This window comes from Mus caroli, unplaced genomic scaffold (genome assembly GCF_978045245.1).
Source record: "Mus caroli unplaced genomic scaffold, Mus_caroli_1 scaffold_6, whole genome shotgun sequence".
In the NCBI taxonomy this organism is placed as follows: Eukaryota; Metazoa; Chordata; class Mammalia; order Rodentia; family Muridae; genus Mus; species Mus caroli.
In genome coordinates this window covers 16,450,903-16,467,624 of record NW_028227261.1, presented here as the reverse complement: position 1 = coordinate 16,467,624, position 16,722 = coordinate 16,450,903, and the positions used below count along the sequence as shown (strand labels likewise).

The 16,722-nt window shown below is 50.9% G+C and overlaps 1 long non-coding RNA gene across 1 annotated transcript; it reads right to left on the bottom strand.

Moving 5' to 3' along the window:
* Window positions 1-6,016: 6,016 nt before the first annotated feature.
* On the bottom strand, window positions 6,017-15,301 carry LOC147004185 (uncharacterized). Its single transcript, XR_015047223.1, has 3 exons — window positions 15,053-15,301; window positions 8,588-8,735; window positions 6,017-6,162 (listed from the first exon to the last, which is right to left on the bottom strand). It is a non-coding gene; the product is annotated as an uncharacterized LOC147004185 (long non-coding RNA).
* Between the last annotated feature and the right edge of the window lie 1,421 nt (window positions 15,302-16,722).

Below are 16,722 nucleotides of genomic sequence, written 5' to 3'. Positions count from 1 at the left end.
CCCCATCACTGCCCTGGAAAAACCATCTACAAACATACACCTTCCCTGTTTTGTTGTTTTGTTTTGTTTATTTGTTTAAAAAACGTTTTAGATGTATTTCATGGGAATGGGTGTTTGTGGGCATCTGCTTATGTGCACCCTGTGCATGTAATACCAGGGGATGCCAGAAGAGGGCGACAGATCCCCTGAAAATGGAGTTACAGATGGTTGTGAGCCACCACTAGAGGGCTGGGAACCAAAACCAGGTCCCAGCCAGTGCCCTTAACCCCCAAGCCACCTCTCCGGCCCCCAACATACAGTTTAAAATATGTAATATTAGCTGGGTGACATAAACATGTATTGCAGATATTTTTTTCTTCCAGCAAAAACTGTCAGAATAGAGATGTGATTGGACCAGCTTGGGTCCATGGTTTCCTGTGCACTGATCCAGGATTAGTGTGTGCTGATAGGCCTACTAAGTGTAGCTTTCACTGGTAGGCCCTACTCAGTGTGATAGCTTTCTGTCACAACAACAAAATGTTTGAAATAATTTGTATTCTGAGTCTTCAGAGGTTTCAGTCCAGAGTCATCCGGCCTTGGTGCTCTGAGCCAATGGTAGTCCAGGAATTCATGGTGGACATGCCTGACAGACAGAGGGAGAGGTGGGGTCTCCGTATCCCCTCCCAGTGACCTAATAATACCTCCCAGGTTCATTTGCCATAACCCACCTTGTGCCGTGACCCTTGGTGTCTGGGACACTTAGATCCAAATGGCAGCAGTAGCCATGTGGGCAGTCCTGAGAGCCAGGCTGAGTAGGGTCGACTCTGGAGTCCCATGGGCCACTGAGGGCACCCCTGCTGACCCAGAGGGTGAATTAGCTGTGAACAGTTGGGATGGGATCTTCTTCGGGGCTTAGAGAAGGGGACCAGGCATGGTGGTGCACACCCTTAATCCCCACACTAGAGAGGCAGGGGCAGGTGGATCTCTGTGAGGTCCAGAACAGCTAGGGCTTACTCCACCTCTCTCTCTGTGTCTCTCTCTTTCTCTCTTTTTCCCACTCTCTCTCCTAAAGAGAAGAAGGGGTGGCCCCAGCCATGGGTGGCCAGGGAGGAATGCTGACCAAGGTTTTAGGATGATGGGGGAGAATGTCTGTTTTCCTCCTGCTGCTTGTTCTGTGTTTGACGGATACACTCTCCCTCCCAGCCCACACACCAGTCTCTCTTCAGTTTCCTAGGGCAGGGTTTAGATAGGCCCTTATAGTCTAGGCTGGCTCAAACTCACAACGTAACCAAGGATTCTCCTTCTTTCTAATGTTCTTTGCACAAGTTGGTTTCTATTGGTTTGTTATGTTTTTTTCGAGACTGGGTTTCTCTGTGTAGTCCTGGCTGTCCTGGAACTCACTCTGTAGACCAGACTGGCCTTGAACTCAGAAATCAGCCTGCCTCTGCCTCCCAAGTGTTGGGATTGTTTTTTAAGGCAAGGTCTCCAGCCCAAGACAGCCTCAGACTCCCTACATAGTCCAGGATGACCTCGAACTCCTAAATCTCCTGCTCCCACCTCTCAGTGCTGGGATTACAGACCCAAGCTACCACCCCAGGTTCATGTGGTGCTGGGAATGGAGCTTGGTTTTGGGTCCCATTTGACTCCAAGAGGCAAACCATCCCAAACTGCACGGCATCCTTACCCCCGCCCCAGCCCCCCTCCGAATCGGTTTTGTATTTAGGTTTTCGTTCTTTGGATCCACCCTGAAGTCCAGGTGGTTCCCCATCTACTGCATCCACTTGACCGTGAGCTGCACCTCGCCTGGGTCTTACTCAGCCCACACGTGCCCTCTCCTGTCTGTCCTCTCACTTCCCTGTCTGTCTGACTCAGCTCCTCTGTTTTTCCTTGTTGTTTCCTGGGTTTTCCTGACCTGGGCAATTTTGAGGCTTTCTGGTTGGTATTTTGTACACGATCCTACAATTTGGGTGTATCTGATGTTTTTCTCATGACGAAGCCGGAGTTGCTGCGGCTTTCGGCGGGAACACCACAGAGGTAAACAGAGTCCTCGGCTCGTGACGTCAGGAGGCACGTGATGGCCACGTGGGTCACCACTGGGGTTGATTGTTTTTCCTTTCCTCCCGCTGCGTCCACGGAGATTTTGAGCAGTTCTCACAATGTAGTCCAGGCTAGCCTCAAATTCAAGGCAAACCTCTTCCCTTCCCAAGTACTGGCACGAGAGACGTGATCCGCCAAGCCTCGGTGATGTACACAATCTTTAAACAAACAACAACAAAACCAAAAAACAGCTTTACAGAAGTCTCAACGAAGCCCATGCTTGGCCTATCCTGAGGGCTAGGATAACAGACCATGTTGAAAAACTTTTTGGGGGGAATTGCTGGCGACCTAACTCTTCCTTCTCCCCCACCCCCTCTTTCTTTCTCTTTCATCCTTTTCTTTCTTTCATTCTTTTCTTTTCCTTTCTTTCTTGGATGAAACCCAGGCCCCCCCCCACACACCAGCCAGGACCAGGAAACACTCCTGGATCCCACGCGGTTTGTGTTCCTCCACCATGTCGGCTCAGGCTTTCACCTCATTCATTCCGTCAGCCTGCCATGTCTGTCAGCGTGGACTCCTCATTCGCTGGGCTGGGATCCAATATCATAGTGTTTACACATCGTCCTAGCGAGCTGGGTGTGGCGGTGCAGGGCGATTAGCCCAGCACTCCCTGGGGAAGGGGGAGGGGCTATATCAGGAGAACCGCAGCCGAGGAGACCCCCCTGCTACAGAGTAAGACCCTTCTGCCCCATAAAGGGGGACTAGGGGCTGGGGAGGCACCAGTGTTGGAGTGACCCTGGGCGAGATTCCTATACTGCATAAGCAGCAGGGTGGTGCCTGCAACCCAAGCACTCAGGTGAGGGCAGGGTGAAGAAATTCATGGATTATTGGTTTTTTTTTTTTTGGGGGGGGGCATGTTTCGATTCATGGGCCATGTGAGAGAGACCCTATTCAGGGCCTCTCTTGGGTCTGGCCATGCCTTCAGGGCTCATACTACAGCACGCCCCAGGCTCAAGTCCTGCCCAGGTAGACTCCATTAAAGAGTTGGACTCTTTCCAAAGAACAGAGTCCTCCATGCTAATGAGGTATCTAGAGGCTGAGGGTTTAGCCAGTAAGCATCCCTTCTTGGACATTCCTCCCCGCAAGGGGTATTTATTTAGTCACTAGTCCACCCTGAGTAGGTGGTACTCACCCATTTTCCATGATGAACAATAAAGAGTTTGAAATCAAGGACCATCTCTTGCATCGCAGTGGGAAGCATGGAGAAGGCCTTTGACTACTGAGTCACAACGCTGCTGTCTAAACCTCCCATAGAAGGACCCTCTACACGCCCAGACTCGCCACCACAGCTAAGCCAGAGTCCCCCATCCCTGTCATCCTCAGCGTGCAGACCCCAACTCCATCCCCAACCCCCTGTGACCCAGCAGAATCCGGATGTCCGGGAGTTTGGGAGCCCCCAGCCCTGAGCTCCTCATGACAGGCCCACGGACCCCTGACCCTCTAGGTTCCTGACTCTTGAAGTTTCCAGCTGCAACTGAACTCCTGGCTCCTCAGCCTCTGCTGTGTCTCACCCAGGCTGCTCTCCCCCTCCCCTCCCCCCCCCCCCCCCATCTTAGGCTACGTTCATAGTCCAATGTTTCCTCTTTTGTCTGTCTGAGCAGAGTTCACACACACCAGTGGTGAGATGTACCACAGTACCACAGGGAGGGGCTGTGTGGACCACAGAGCTTGTCTGTGTGTGTGTGTGGGGGGGGGGGATGTCAGAGGGTAACTGCAAAAATCAAGTTCTCTTCCTTCCACATGTGGGGTCCAGGGATTGAATTTCAGTCATCAGGCTTAGTGGCCAGCGCTTTTACCTGCTGAGTCAACTTGCTGGCCCAAATCCATATATTTCATACCTGAATACCATGACTTTAAGAAGACATCTAGCTCCTTTAAGACTCTCTGCTTCAGGCTGGAGAGATGGCTCAGCAGTTAAGAGCACTGACTGCTCTTCCAGAGGTCCTGAGTTCAATTCCCAGCAACCACATGATGGCTCACAACCATCTCTAATGGGATCTGTTGCCCTCTTCTGGTGTGTCTGAAGATAGCAACAGTGTACTCACTAGGGGGATAAAAAAGACTCTGCTTCAGCTTTAAACAGGGGTGGCAGTGGGGAGACAGAAGCAAGGCAGGGTAAGGGTCCGAAATCCTCTGAGGGAAGACCCCAGATGCGGACAGTATACAAAGGCAAAGAGCGTTTAATCCGCAGAAACAGCCAGCACGCTAGGCTCACCAAGAATTGGGGAGGGTTACCATCATTACTAAATGGTATATTCGAGTTCCTTTTATAACAGGACTGCTTAATTGCTTCTGAGATAACAGCAGACTTGTAAAACTTAGGGTATATCCCAAGGGGTTACAGAAACCATTAGCTGAAGGTCATAAAGAAGACGTACACCACAGGACCCCAGGTGCAAAACCAGGAGATAAGATAGTGACTAGGAGCTGGGCGTGGTGGCGCACGCCTTTAATCCCAGCACTCAGGAGGCAGAGGCAGGTGGATTTCTGAGTTCGAGTCCAGCCTGGTCTACAGAGTGAGTTCCAGGACAGCCAGGACTACACAGAGAAACCCTGTCTGGAAAAACCAAAAAAAAAGTGACTAGGAGTGTCTAAACAAGACTTCAAGGAGGGCTTAGCTACAGTCTTAAACTTCCCATGACTCTCCAAGTCAGTGACAAGTGGTGAAAATTAAGCCGGATAATTGTCCCTACTATATACGCATGTAGGCATTCTCTCTAGAATCTCTTATTTAATTCATGATCTGAGAGAGTAAACACTCAGTGAGCTTTTACCATGTGAACACACGCTCTGAGAGTCATACACTTACTGGGAACAAAGGGCAGAGATAAGTCCCCCTCCGCTTTCCTCCCAGTGACTTCGACTTAGAGGAGCACAATTCCCAGCTTTACCTAGCCAACCCCTGTGTCACTCTGAGGTGTTAATGGAGGCTGCAGCTGACAGCCTTAAAGCCCCTCAGTCAGGCGGATCAACTGCAGACCTGCAGAAGCAGAGTACCTTTTACCCAGGACAGACAGCAAACTGTCCGTGGCCTAGTTTGTGAGTGGAGATAAAATGGGATATAAAAAACGGACTCCTCACAGAGCTCTGTGAGATCAAGGCCAGCCTGGTCTACAGAGTGAGTACCAGGCCAATGAAAGCCCTACAGTGAGATCTTGCTTTCAAAAAACAACGGAGAAAAAAGAAAATAGAGGCCAGAAGCTCCCTAGCATCTGGGTTGCCTGGCACATCTGGACTCAGCTGGCAGAGGGTCCAGGCTACACAGTGGGAGCCTGGGCTGGTCCTGACATGCTTGTGCACGAGAACACACACACACACACACACACACACACAAACACACACAGAGTCAGGCAGCAAACAATATTTCAAAAGATCTCCAAGGGGCCATGCCACTCTCTCTCCCGCCTCCAGGCAGAATCATGGTTCACCTGCTTCTCTGCCCAGGAGGCCCGGGCCTGGCAGTTGGCCTTGGCTAAGGACCGAGGGCCCTGCCTCTGCTTGTTGCCGAAGGAGGTGCACAGGCTGCTGTCTGCAGGATAGGAGGTGGGGAGGGCACGGTGGGGGCAGAGGTCCGGCACTGTCTATCCAACTGGTCTCTAGGCCTTGGCTCTCAGGAGCTGACTTGGAAGGCTCTGGTACTCATTCCTGCCTTTGCTGGGACCTGCTTGTTGTAAGAAGTCTGGAATTTTGGTTTCCTTAAAACACACACACACAGCCGGGCGTGGTGGCGCACGCCTTTAATCCCAGCACTCGGGAGGCAGAGGCAGGTGGATTTCTGAGTTCGAGGCCAGCCTGGTCTACAAAGTGAGTGCCAGGACAGCCAGGGCTACACAGAGAAACCCTGTCTCGAAAAATCAAACACACACCCCAGGTGTGGGAGAAAGCTGTTTCAAAGGACCCACAGCAGCTGACAATGAGTTGCCTCGTGCTCTAGCTGGGGAGTGACTTTGCCAGCTGCAGGCATTTTCTGTGGTTGTGTGACTTTGGAATTCTGGGAACTTTTCAGAGGGTAAATGCGACGCGCCCAGAGAGGCATGGTGGGTCGATGTTGTTGTTTGGTTGTTGTTCGTAGTTTGCTCAGTAGTCCTGCACAAAAAAGAAACAAGAAGAAATTGGAAATCCAGACAGAGAAGATCAAACTTGCCCCAAGGAACTAACACCCCTAATCAGCAGGAAGTGGTTTTACAAGAAACATTAACCCCTTTCTGACCCCTAACTTTATTCAGGGATCTTTCCTTTCCTCTCTATTCCCTTTTCTCTCTTACCTAATGATGGGGAGGGCGGGGCAGGGGGGGGGAAGGGAGGGGGAAAAAGTGTAGAGTGGGTGGAAGAAGAGACCACCAAGGCCCCAGCCACACCTATAGCCCCGCCCACCAAGGAGCCCAGACACACCCACAGCCCCGCCCACCAAGGAGCCCAGACACACCCACAGCCCCGCCCACCAAGGAGCCCAGACACACCCACAGCCCCGCCCACCAAGGAGCCCAGACACACCCACAGCCCCGCCCACCAAGGAGCCCAGACACACCCACAGCCCCGCCCACCAAGGAGCCCAGACACACCCACAGCCCCGCCCACCAAGGAGCCCAGACACACCCACAGCCCCGCCCACCAAGGAGCCCAGACACACCCACAGCCCCGCCCACTAAGGAGCCCAGACACACCCACAGCCCCGCCCACCAAGGAGCCCAGACACACCCATAGCCCCGCCCACCAAGGAGCCCAGACACACCCACAGCCCCGCCCACCAAGGAGCCCAGACACACCCACAGCCCCGCCCACTAAGGAGCCCAGACACACCCACAGCCCCGCCCACCAAGGAGCCCAGGCACACCCACAGCCCCGCCCACCAAGGAGCCCAGACACACCCACAGCCCCGCCCACCAAGGAGCCCAGGCACACCCACAGCCCCGCCCACCAAGGAGCCCAGACACACCCACAGCCCCGCCCACCAAGGAGCCCAGACACACCTGTGGCCCTGCCCTATTCTCTGGCCCACAAACTCCACCCAATGTCAGAAGCCTGTCTCCTGAAGTGGGGCTGCTGGGCAAGATCCTTCCTAAGACTAGAGTTTAGCTCACACACAGGAGGCCCCAGGTTCCATCTCTGTCCCCACCCAAACAAAGAGGGTGGAGGGCACCTAAACATCATGTGATTCAGCCAGGCTTGGTGGTGCACCGCTGTAATTCCAGCCCTCGGGAGGCAGAGGCAGGAAGAACTCACTCTAGTGCATTCTAGGCCAGCCAAGACCACACAGACCCTACCTCAAAAATCAAAATGTACTCCTGGACTAGAGAGAGAGACACCTCAGTGGTATAGGGATAATAGGAGAAAGGGGTAGATCATTGAATCTACTAATCTACTCTTAGACCAAAGAACATGAACAAACCAAATTGTTATACATTTACTGTGGATTTTGTATATTGATGCAGATTAAGGGTTTACATTGTTACAGCATACTATGCATGTATGTTTCAATTCTTGTCTAAAGTATCATACCTCAGTTGTTTAGGATTTAGAAAAATGTTTTAAGCCGGGTGGGTGGGCATGGTGGCACACACGTCTTTAGTCTTTAATCTCAGCACTCCGGAGGCAGAGGCAGGCAGATTTCTGAGTTCGAGGCCAGCCTGGTCTACAGAGTGAGTTCCAGAACAGCCAAGGCTATAAAGAGAAACCCTGTCTCAAAAAAAAAAAAAAAAAAAAAAAAAAGAAAAAAACAAAAACAAAAAAACAAACCAGAAAAAAAAAAAAAAAACAGAAAGAAAAAGAAAAAAGAAAAATGTTTTAAGGTCTAAAAAGATGTTTTTAGGTTGGTAATGCAAGTTATGATAGAAATTGATTTAGGGAGGCTGGTGAGATGGCTCAGTGGTTAAGAGCACCGACTGCTCTTCCGAAGGTCCTGAGTTCAAATCCCAGCAAACCACATGGTGGCTCACAACCATCCGTAATGAAATCTGATGCTCTCTTTTGGGGAGTGTCTGAAGACAGTTGTAGTGTACTTACATATAATAAATAAATAAATAAATAAATAAATAATAAAAAAAAAGAAAGAAATCGATTTAGGTACAGAACTCTGACTCTTCCAGGATAGGATAGATGATAGAACACTTTCTCCAGCCCGGCAGTGGTGGCGCACGCCTTTAATCCTAGCACTTGGGAAGCAGTGGCAGGCGGATCTCTGAGTTCAGCCTGGTCTACAGAGTGAGTTCCAGGACAGCCAGGGCTGTTAAACAAAGAAACTCTATCTTGAAAAACCAAAATAAAGGAAAATAACAACAAAACCGAAACCCCAGCCCATCCCCATAGGACCTGTGGCTCCTCTGAGAATCAGTAAGTCCAGTTTTTAGCCTTTCTAGACTCTAGAGCATCAGGCAACACAGGGCCTCACGAACTGTGTTCTTTGTTGGATCCCTCTAGCCTTCCCTCTCTCTTCCTTTCTCCAGCTTTCTATCCTCCCCTCCTCTCCTTCCCTCCCTCTCTCCAGTCCTCCAGGCTTCTGCCCTCTACCCACTTGTGTCTTCTCGGGGCAGACGACTCCGTTCTTAATCTCGGGGCTTTGTGGCTCCCCCTGCTGGGTACATAGGGAAGTGCAGGTGCTCCAGACTGTCGGGAGAATTGGTGTCCATGGAGGCAGTGGGGGATTTTCCTGAAGAAAAAGCCTGCAAGAGGGTGTGAATTGGAACGACTGCTTTGAGAACAGCTCACTGCATCTGCTGGGCTGAGCCCAAGCCTCCCCACGAGTCAGCGTCTGCCACTCTCTTTGCCGTGCACCCAACAGAAAGGGGTCCGGTTGTCCTCACAGAGAAGTTGTTCACAGGACTAACCACTGACTGTCAAAATAGGAAAAACCTCCAGATGCTTGTCGATACTAAAGTGACAATTATGGTGTCACAGCAAAACACAGAGATAAGAATAAAACGCAGCCGGGCATGGTGGCGCACGCCTTTAATCCCAGCACTCGGGAGGCAGAGGCAGGTGGATTTCTGAGTTCGAGGCCAGCCTGGTCTACAAAGTGAGTGCCAGGACAGCCAGGGCTACACAGAGAAACCCTGTCTCGAAAAAAAAAGAATAAAACGCAGCAATGCATAAGGATGTGAATGGGCCACAAGAGAACTCAGATAACAGGGAGGCGTTCAGGAGTTTGAGAAACTGTTTGAGCAACACCCAAGGTCCTGTCTCTAAAAGAAAATAAAGAGGTCCCGAGGCAGTTCAGTGGTTAAGAGCACTGGTTGCTCTTGCAGAAGCCCAGGGTTCAATTCCCAGCATCCACATGGCAGTCCACAACTACATGTAACTCCAGTCCCAGAGATCTGACGCCCGCTTCTGGCTGCCCTGGGCACTGCATGCATATGGTACACACACATACACGCAGGCAAAAAAACAAAACAAAACAAAAACAAAAACAAAAAACAAAAAACTTTTTGAAAATAAAATAGGACTGGAGAGATGGCTCAGCGGTTAAGAGCATTGATCGGTGCTGGGCAGTGGTGATGCATGGCTTTAATCCCAGCACTCGGGAGGCAGAGGCAGATGGATTGCTGAGTTCAAGGCCAGCCTGGTCTACAGAGTGAGTTTCAGGACAGCAAGGGCTACACAGAGAAAACCTGCCTGGAAAAACGAGAGAGAGAGAGAGAGAGAGAGAGAGAGAGAGAGAGAGAGAGAGAGAGAGAGAGCACTGACTGCTCTTCCGAAGGTCCTGAGTTCAAATCCCAGCAACCACATGGTGGCTCACAACCACCCCTAATGAAATCTGATGCCCTCTTCTGGAGTGGTGTGTCTGAAGGCAGCTACAGTGTACTTACATATAACAAATAAATCTTAAAAAAAAAAAAAGGAAAGAAAGTAAAATAAAACCAATTCCTGGAGCCGGGCGTGGTGGCGCACGCCTTTAATCCCAGTACTCGGGAGGCAGAGGCAGGCGGATTTCTGAGTTCGAGTCCAGCCTGGTCTACAAAGTGAGTGCCAGGACAGCCAGGGCTATACAGAGAAACCCTGTCTCGAAAAACCAAAAAAAAAAAACCAAAAAAAAAAAAAAAAAAAAAAACCAATTCCTGATTGTAATGATTTGGAGGAAATGTCTTCTAAAGGCCATGGGCTGAAGGCTTTGTACAAACCTGTGACGTTACAGCTGTGGAGGCAGCTGGCGGGAAGTTAACGGTTACCACTAATTTTGGTGACTTTGGTTCCTTCTCTTCTTTTCTTGTGCTTGTCAGCTGCCAAGAGGCAAGCCACTAGGGGGCCAATTTTCTTGTGCTCAAGATTCATTTCTGCTTTTTGTTTATTTGTTTGTTTAAGACAGGATTTCTCTGTGTAGCCCTGGCTATCCTGGAACTCACTCTGTAGACCAGGCTGGCCTTGAACTCAGAAATCTGCCTGCCTCTGCCTCCCAAGTGCTGGGATTAAAGACGTGTGCCACCATGCCTGGCTCTCTCTCTCTCTCTCTCTCTATATTCTTTTATTTATTTATTTACATTCTAGATTTTATTCCCCTACCCCCAAGAATCACTCTTTTTTTTTTTTTTTTTTTTTTTTTTTGGTTTTTCGAGACAGGGTTTCTCTGTGTAGCCCTGGCTGTCCTGGCACTCACTTTGTAGACCAGGCTGGCCTCGAACTCAGAAATCCGCCTGCCTCTGCCTCCCGAGTGCTGGGATTAAAGGCGTGCGCCACCACGCCCGGCAAGAATCACTTTTTTAAAATGCTTTCTTGGGGGCTGGTGAGATGGCTCAGTGGGTAAGAGCACCCGACTGCTCTTCCGAAGGTCCAGAGTTCAAATCCCAGCAACCACATGGTGGCTCACAACCATCTGTAACGAGATCTGGCGCCCTCTTCTGGAGTGTCTGAAGACAGCTACAGTGCACTTACATATAATAAATAAAATAAAATAAAATGCTTTCTTGGGAGCTGGAGAGATGGCTCAGTGGTTAAGGGTACTGGCCGATCTTCCAGAGGGCCTGGCTTTCATTCCCAGCACCCACATGGCAGCTCACAAGTGTTCATCTCTCCAGCTCCAGGGGATCTGACATCCTGACCTAAACATATATGGGAGATACACAGCAATGCACACGGAAAACAACAGCAATAACAACAGCAACAAAACTCAACATGTTCTGCAGAGGTAGGCAGATCTCTGAGTTCCAGACCTGGTCTACAGAGGAAGTTCCAGGACAGCCAGGACTACACAGAGAATCCTGTCTTAAAAATAAAACAAAGCCGGGCGTGGTGGCGCACGCCTTTAATCCCAGCACTTGGGAGGCAGAGGCAGGCGGATTTCTGAGTTCGAGGCCAGCCTGGTCTACAAAGTGAGTGCCAGGACAGCCAGGGCTACACAGAGAAACCCTGTCTCGAAAAACCAAAAAAAAAACCAAAAAAAAAAAAAAAAAAAAAAGAAAGGTTGTTTTCCTGAAGCAGACACAGGTGAAAGGATGTTTTGGTATAGCAAACACGTGAAAGGACCTGTGATGAAGTATAGCCCCCTGCAGCCACACTAACTGGGTTCCTGAGTGGGAGGCCAGAGCTGTATAGGAGAGAATGTCGAGACAAGTAAAGAAAGTAAAGAGAAAGTAAAGAGACCAAGACAGATTTCTGATCAAGGCCCAAAGTTTACTAGGAGTCTGTGCTTATAAAGCAGGGAGGCCCATCCCCCACCATGCCAGGCTTTTTTTTTTTTTTTAAAAGATTTATTTTAGTTATTATATGTAAGTACACTGTAGCTGTCTTCAGACACTCCAGAAAAGGGTGCCAGATCTCGTTGCGGATGGTTGTGACATGCCAGGCTTCTTGATGCTTTGTTACTAAGCTATTAACAACAGTCTGTCAGAGCTATTAGCATTAGGTTGTGGGCTATCTCAGGAATATCTCAGGAGGACAGGTTCAGCCTCTCAGCAGCAGCTGAGAGCAGTGGCAGGTGACAGAACAATAGGGCCATCTAGGTCAGAAGGCTCCAACCCAGGTGGTCTCATTCACAGTGTCAGCAAGGTCTGAGCCAGCCTACTCAAGGCTGGGGATGGCTACAATGAAGGAGTATAAAATATGACCCCACAGACAGTGGGAGATGAGTACTGAGCATTGGTTTGTTCAACTTTGCTATTCGTTGAAAGACACCCAGTTAACAACGCTGACAGAGTGTTGTTAACTCAACCTGTGGTAACACTGCCATCGAGAGAAACTCACTCAAGAACTGCTCGTGAGGTTCCTGCGGCAGTTCGCTGCTTCTGCAGCCTTGCTTCAGGCCAGGTGGCAAGCCTGGCGGTTTCTTCAGGATTGAACTACATGAAGAACCATGCTGGTTCGTGCCTGGTGTCTGCCTGCTGCGAGGACTGGTCTGCAACTGGACTGAGTTGCATTTGGTGTTTGCTACGGGACTGAACCGCTGCCAAAGAAGATCAGGCTCACCCACTAAGAACTATTGCTGAACAGGTCCACTTCCCCCATATCCTTCCTCATAGCTCTTCTCTTCCACCACCTCTGCTGGGTGCTGGGTTAGAGGAGCGGTTGAACCCTTATTAAAAATATGTTGTGCCGGGCGTGGTGGCGCACGCCTTTAATCCCAGCACTCGGGAGGCAAAGGCAGGCGGAATTCTGAGTTCGAGGTCAGCCTGGTCTACAAAGTGAGTTCCAGGACAGCCAGGGCTATACAGAAAAACCCTGTCTCGAAAAAACAAAAAACAAAACAAAACAAAAAAAGTTACAAAAAATGTATGCCTCTGCCTCCCTGAAGACCTTCCTAGATTTCTCCTTACAGCTCAGGCCTCAGGTGCCACCCGCTCGCCTCCTGGTGGCTGCTGCACACACGCTCATCCCTTCTCCTCAGCACCACCGGTTCCCTGTTGGCTCATTTGTAGGTTCATTTACTGTCTGTCATTCTCCCTGTTGGCCTGTAAGGTCCGTGAGGGCAGGGATCTTGCTGTCCTCCAGCGCTGTGGCCCTGCATGGAGAACATGTGGACCCGGGCTGTGGGGGCAGGAGTCACATCCAAGCCTGCATAGCCCTGAGTTAGAGCCATTCACCTCTGCTCCCCTCAGCAGCAGCCTCCACTCCCCAAGGAACAATGTGGTGGCCCTGTGGCCAGGGTGTCCTCAGGCTGTGGAGGAAGCTGTCCTGCCTTGGCTGAGCAGTCCAGGGCACTGAGAGACCAGCTTGGCCACTCTTGCAGCTTTGACCTGGGTTTGAACTTGGGCTGAGGACTTATTTCCTGTTCCCAAGAGACTCTTTCCTGTTCCAAGGTCCCCTTCTCAAGTGGCCTCCCCAGGTCATGTTTCATGACTCTTGGGAGAAGGAACAAAAGGAATGGGTGACATGCGGGTGGGAGGGACCCTGGTCTGACACGGGCAGGTTTTCCCTTCTGTGGGGACTGTCACAAACAGCTGGGTGGGTGGAGGAAGTGGAGCTGTGCAATTCTCACCACAGAGCATGGAGAAGAACGGGGATGTACAGGCGCCTTGCTTGGGTGGGGTGCAGGGGGGTGACCAGGATGGCCATTGCAAGACGTTAGCTGGTGCTGTCCCTGAGCTGAGAATGGTTATTGGCAGGACCTGGTGGCCCAGTGCTGGTATGAGAGGCAAGGCCAGGGATCTTGAGAGGGAGGGGGCTCCAGGCTGGGTTATGAAACGGCTGCTTTCACATCCCCGTTGGGCCTCAGTTTCCTTACATGGTAACAGTGTGGCTGGAAGGTGGCAGTGCCGGCACCTGTAATGGTATGTGCCTGGAATCCCAGCCCCTACAAGCTGGAGCAGGAGGATGGAGAGGTTGGGACCAGACTGGGCTATACATCGAGACCCTGTCTCTAAAACAGTTAATAAAGCCAGGTGTGGTGGTGCATGCCAGCAGCACTTGGGCTGTTAAGAAGATCTGAACTCCCCCCCCAAAAAACAGACAAAAACAAAACAAAAACAAAAACAAAGGCTGGGCGTGGTGGCACACACCTTTAATCCCAGCACTTGGGAGGCAGAGGCAGGTGGATCTCTGAGTTTGAGGCCAGCCTGGTCTACAAAGTGAGTTCCAGGACAGCCGAGGCTACACAGAAAAACCCTGTCTCAAAAAAAAAACAAAAACAAAAACAAAAACAAAAACAAAAACAAACAAACAAACAAAAAAACAGACAAAAAAAAAAAAAGATCTGAACTACAAGGTTACCCTCGGCTGTCTCAAAAAGACAAAAGAGGAGGCTGGAGGGATGGCTCAGCAGTTAAGAGCACTTTCTGCTCTCTGGAGGACCTGAGTTCAATTCCCAGCACCCACATCAGATCTCCTTTGTGGGTATCTGAGCACACATGTTTTTACACACATACATATAAAATTTAAAACACACACACACAAAGCAATAAATGAATAAATGAGTTGTGCTGGTCAGAGGGCACAGCAGGTTAAAATATTTGAGTCCTTGGAACACACAATGGATGGAAGGGGAGGCCAGACTCCTGAAAGTTGCCCTCTGACTTTCACAGTTGTTCGGTGGCACTCCTGTGCCTGCATTTACACACACATACACACAGTCACGCCATACACATAAGTGAATAAGACTTAGAGGAAGTGTTGTACAAAGGGGTGGAGTCTCGTGGTCTCGGAGGCAGTGATTCTTAGGAACCACAGTCAGCCTTCCTGTTGTCTGCAGCTCAACCTCGGCGCCAGGCTCAGGGCTCTTAATCCTTCCCACCCTGATTTCATCATCCCGTTCTACAGCTAGCCGAGGCTCTGAGAGGTGACTTGCCAAGGTCCCACTTCCCTCTGATTAAACCCCGTCTGAGGGCTGAGGAGGTTGCCGGGCAGTTAGGGGCCCTGGCTTCCAAGCCCGACCAGCTGAGTTCAATCCACAGGACCCACCCACACGGAAGGAGACTCCCCGATTTGTCATCCACCTCCGCAGGTGCGCCACAAGGCACAAAACGATAGGAAAGCGGTGCCGTCCGGTTTCATCGGACTCCTGCCCTCTGCGTAAGCGCATCCTAAGATCGAAGGAGGATGTATTCCACAAACTGACCTGAGCAGCGGCAGTTCACATCTCTGTAGGAGCAGCAGCTCTCTTAGGTAGCCACCAGGGGGCAGCAGAGGCTGGGGCTGGGCTGGAGGACTGCGTGCCACACCCTGTGGTCTCCCTGTGCTGGTTGGTGGATGGAGTCTGCCTGATGCTCAACTGTGTCCTGGGGTAGGGTAGAGGCAGCTGCAGCAGGCTGGACAGGAACTGAGGGAAGACACAGCTTCTGGGATCAGGAGCCTGTTCAGCACTGGTCTCTGCTCCAAGTCTGGAATAAGCTATTCTCAGAGGCTCGTGACCCGTGGCCTAGGCTGCCCGCTGCAGCAGCTTGCCCAAGTTCTTGGCAGAACAGTTGCCAACACGGACAGTGGTTTACCAAAGTATCAGGCTGTTTACCAAAGCTCCTCCTTTAGCAGAAGCCCCAGGAACCCTTTCTATTTGTATCGTCCAGATTCGACCACGCAGGAAACCAAATCTCAGAAAGGGGCTGGGACAAGTCTGAGCTCACACAGCAAATGACTCCCGGGAACCCAGGCCTACCTAACATATTGTCACCCCAGGGACTCCTTTGTGTGAATGTGTGGTGTGGTCTGTGTTCTGTATATAGGAGGTGTGTGCTGTGTATGGGAGAGTGTGTGTGTGTGTTGTGTATCTGAGTGTAATGTGTGTGTGTACTGTGTATGTGTGCAGTGTGTATGCTTGTTGTGTGTATCTATATATGCGTGTGTGTTGTGTGTATGTTATGTATGCTTGTGATATGTATGGTATGTATATATATGGTGTGTATATGTTGTGTGGGTGCATGTGTGGTGTGTGTATATGTATGGTGTATATGTTTGGTGTGTGTGTATGGGGTGTGTGGGCACATGTGTGTGTCTATGTATGGTGTGTGGTGTGTGTCTATGTATGGTGTGTGTGTGTGTGTGTGTGTGCGCGTGTGCATCTGTGCGTGTCTGTGTGTACTGTACAGGTAGGTGAGTGTGTGGAGACCATTAATGTCCTCCCCTACCATCCACCTCATCCCCTTGATACAGGGTCTCTTACTGAGCCTGGAGGTCGAATCCCAGCTCGACTCCCTTGCCAGAGTCCTGAGTCTTCTGTCTCTGCCCCTCATCTATGAGGGTTCATGCTCAGCCACACCCAGCCTTTTACGTGGGTCCTGGGCACCCAAACTCAGGGCCTCACGCTTGCATAGCGAGCATTCTTACCCACTGAGACATCTCCCAGCCAAAGCCTCCTCAATAGTGAGCTCACCCCAGCCTCCCCTCTTCCCTAGCTCTCAAAGCACGCGCCTGCTGTTCTCACAACAGCTCCTTCGGAAGGCTGGCGGCTGTGATGGGGAGGAACCCACTAACGCTGGACTGAGGTTTCGTCGGACAGGCTGTCCAGTAGCCCTTGCTGGAGAGTCCTGTGTTGCTCCAGACGGGCCACGGTGAGAATATTATACCAGGAAAATCAGCTTCTCATGCCTGCCAGTCAACTTCTCCATGCCTGTCAATCACCAGCTTCCCCACGCCTACCAGTCAGCTTCCCGGTGTCCTCCCAGCCCTGCACCAGAGCGGGAGCCGTTCCCACATCTGCCAGCACAGTACCCTATGTACAGCAGCCCCACGGAGGCTGAGAGCCATGGGTGATGAATCCGGAGAAGCCCACACCCCACTCCTGGCTTCAATCCC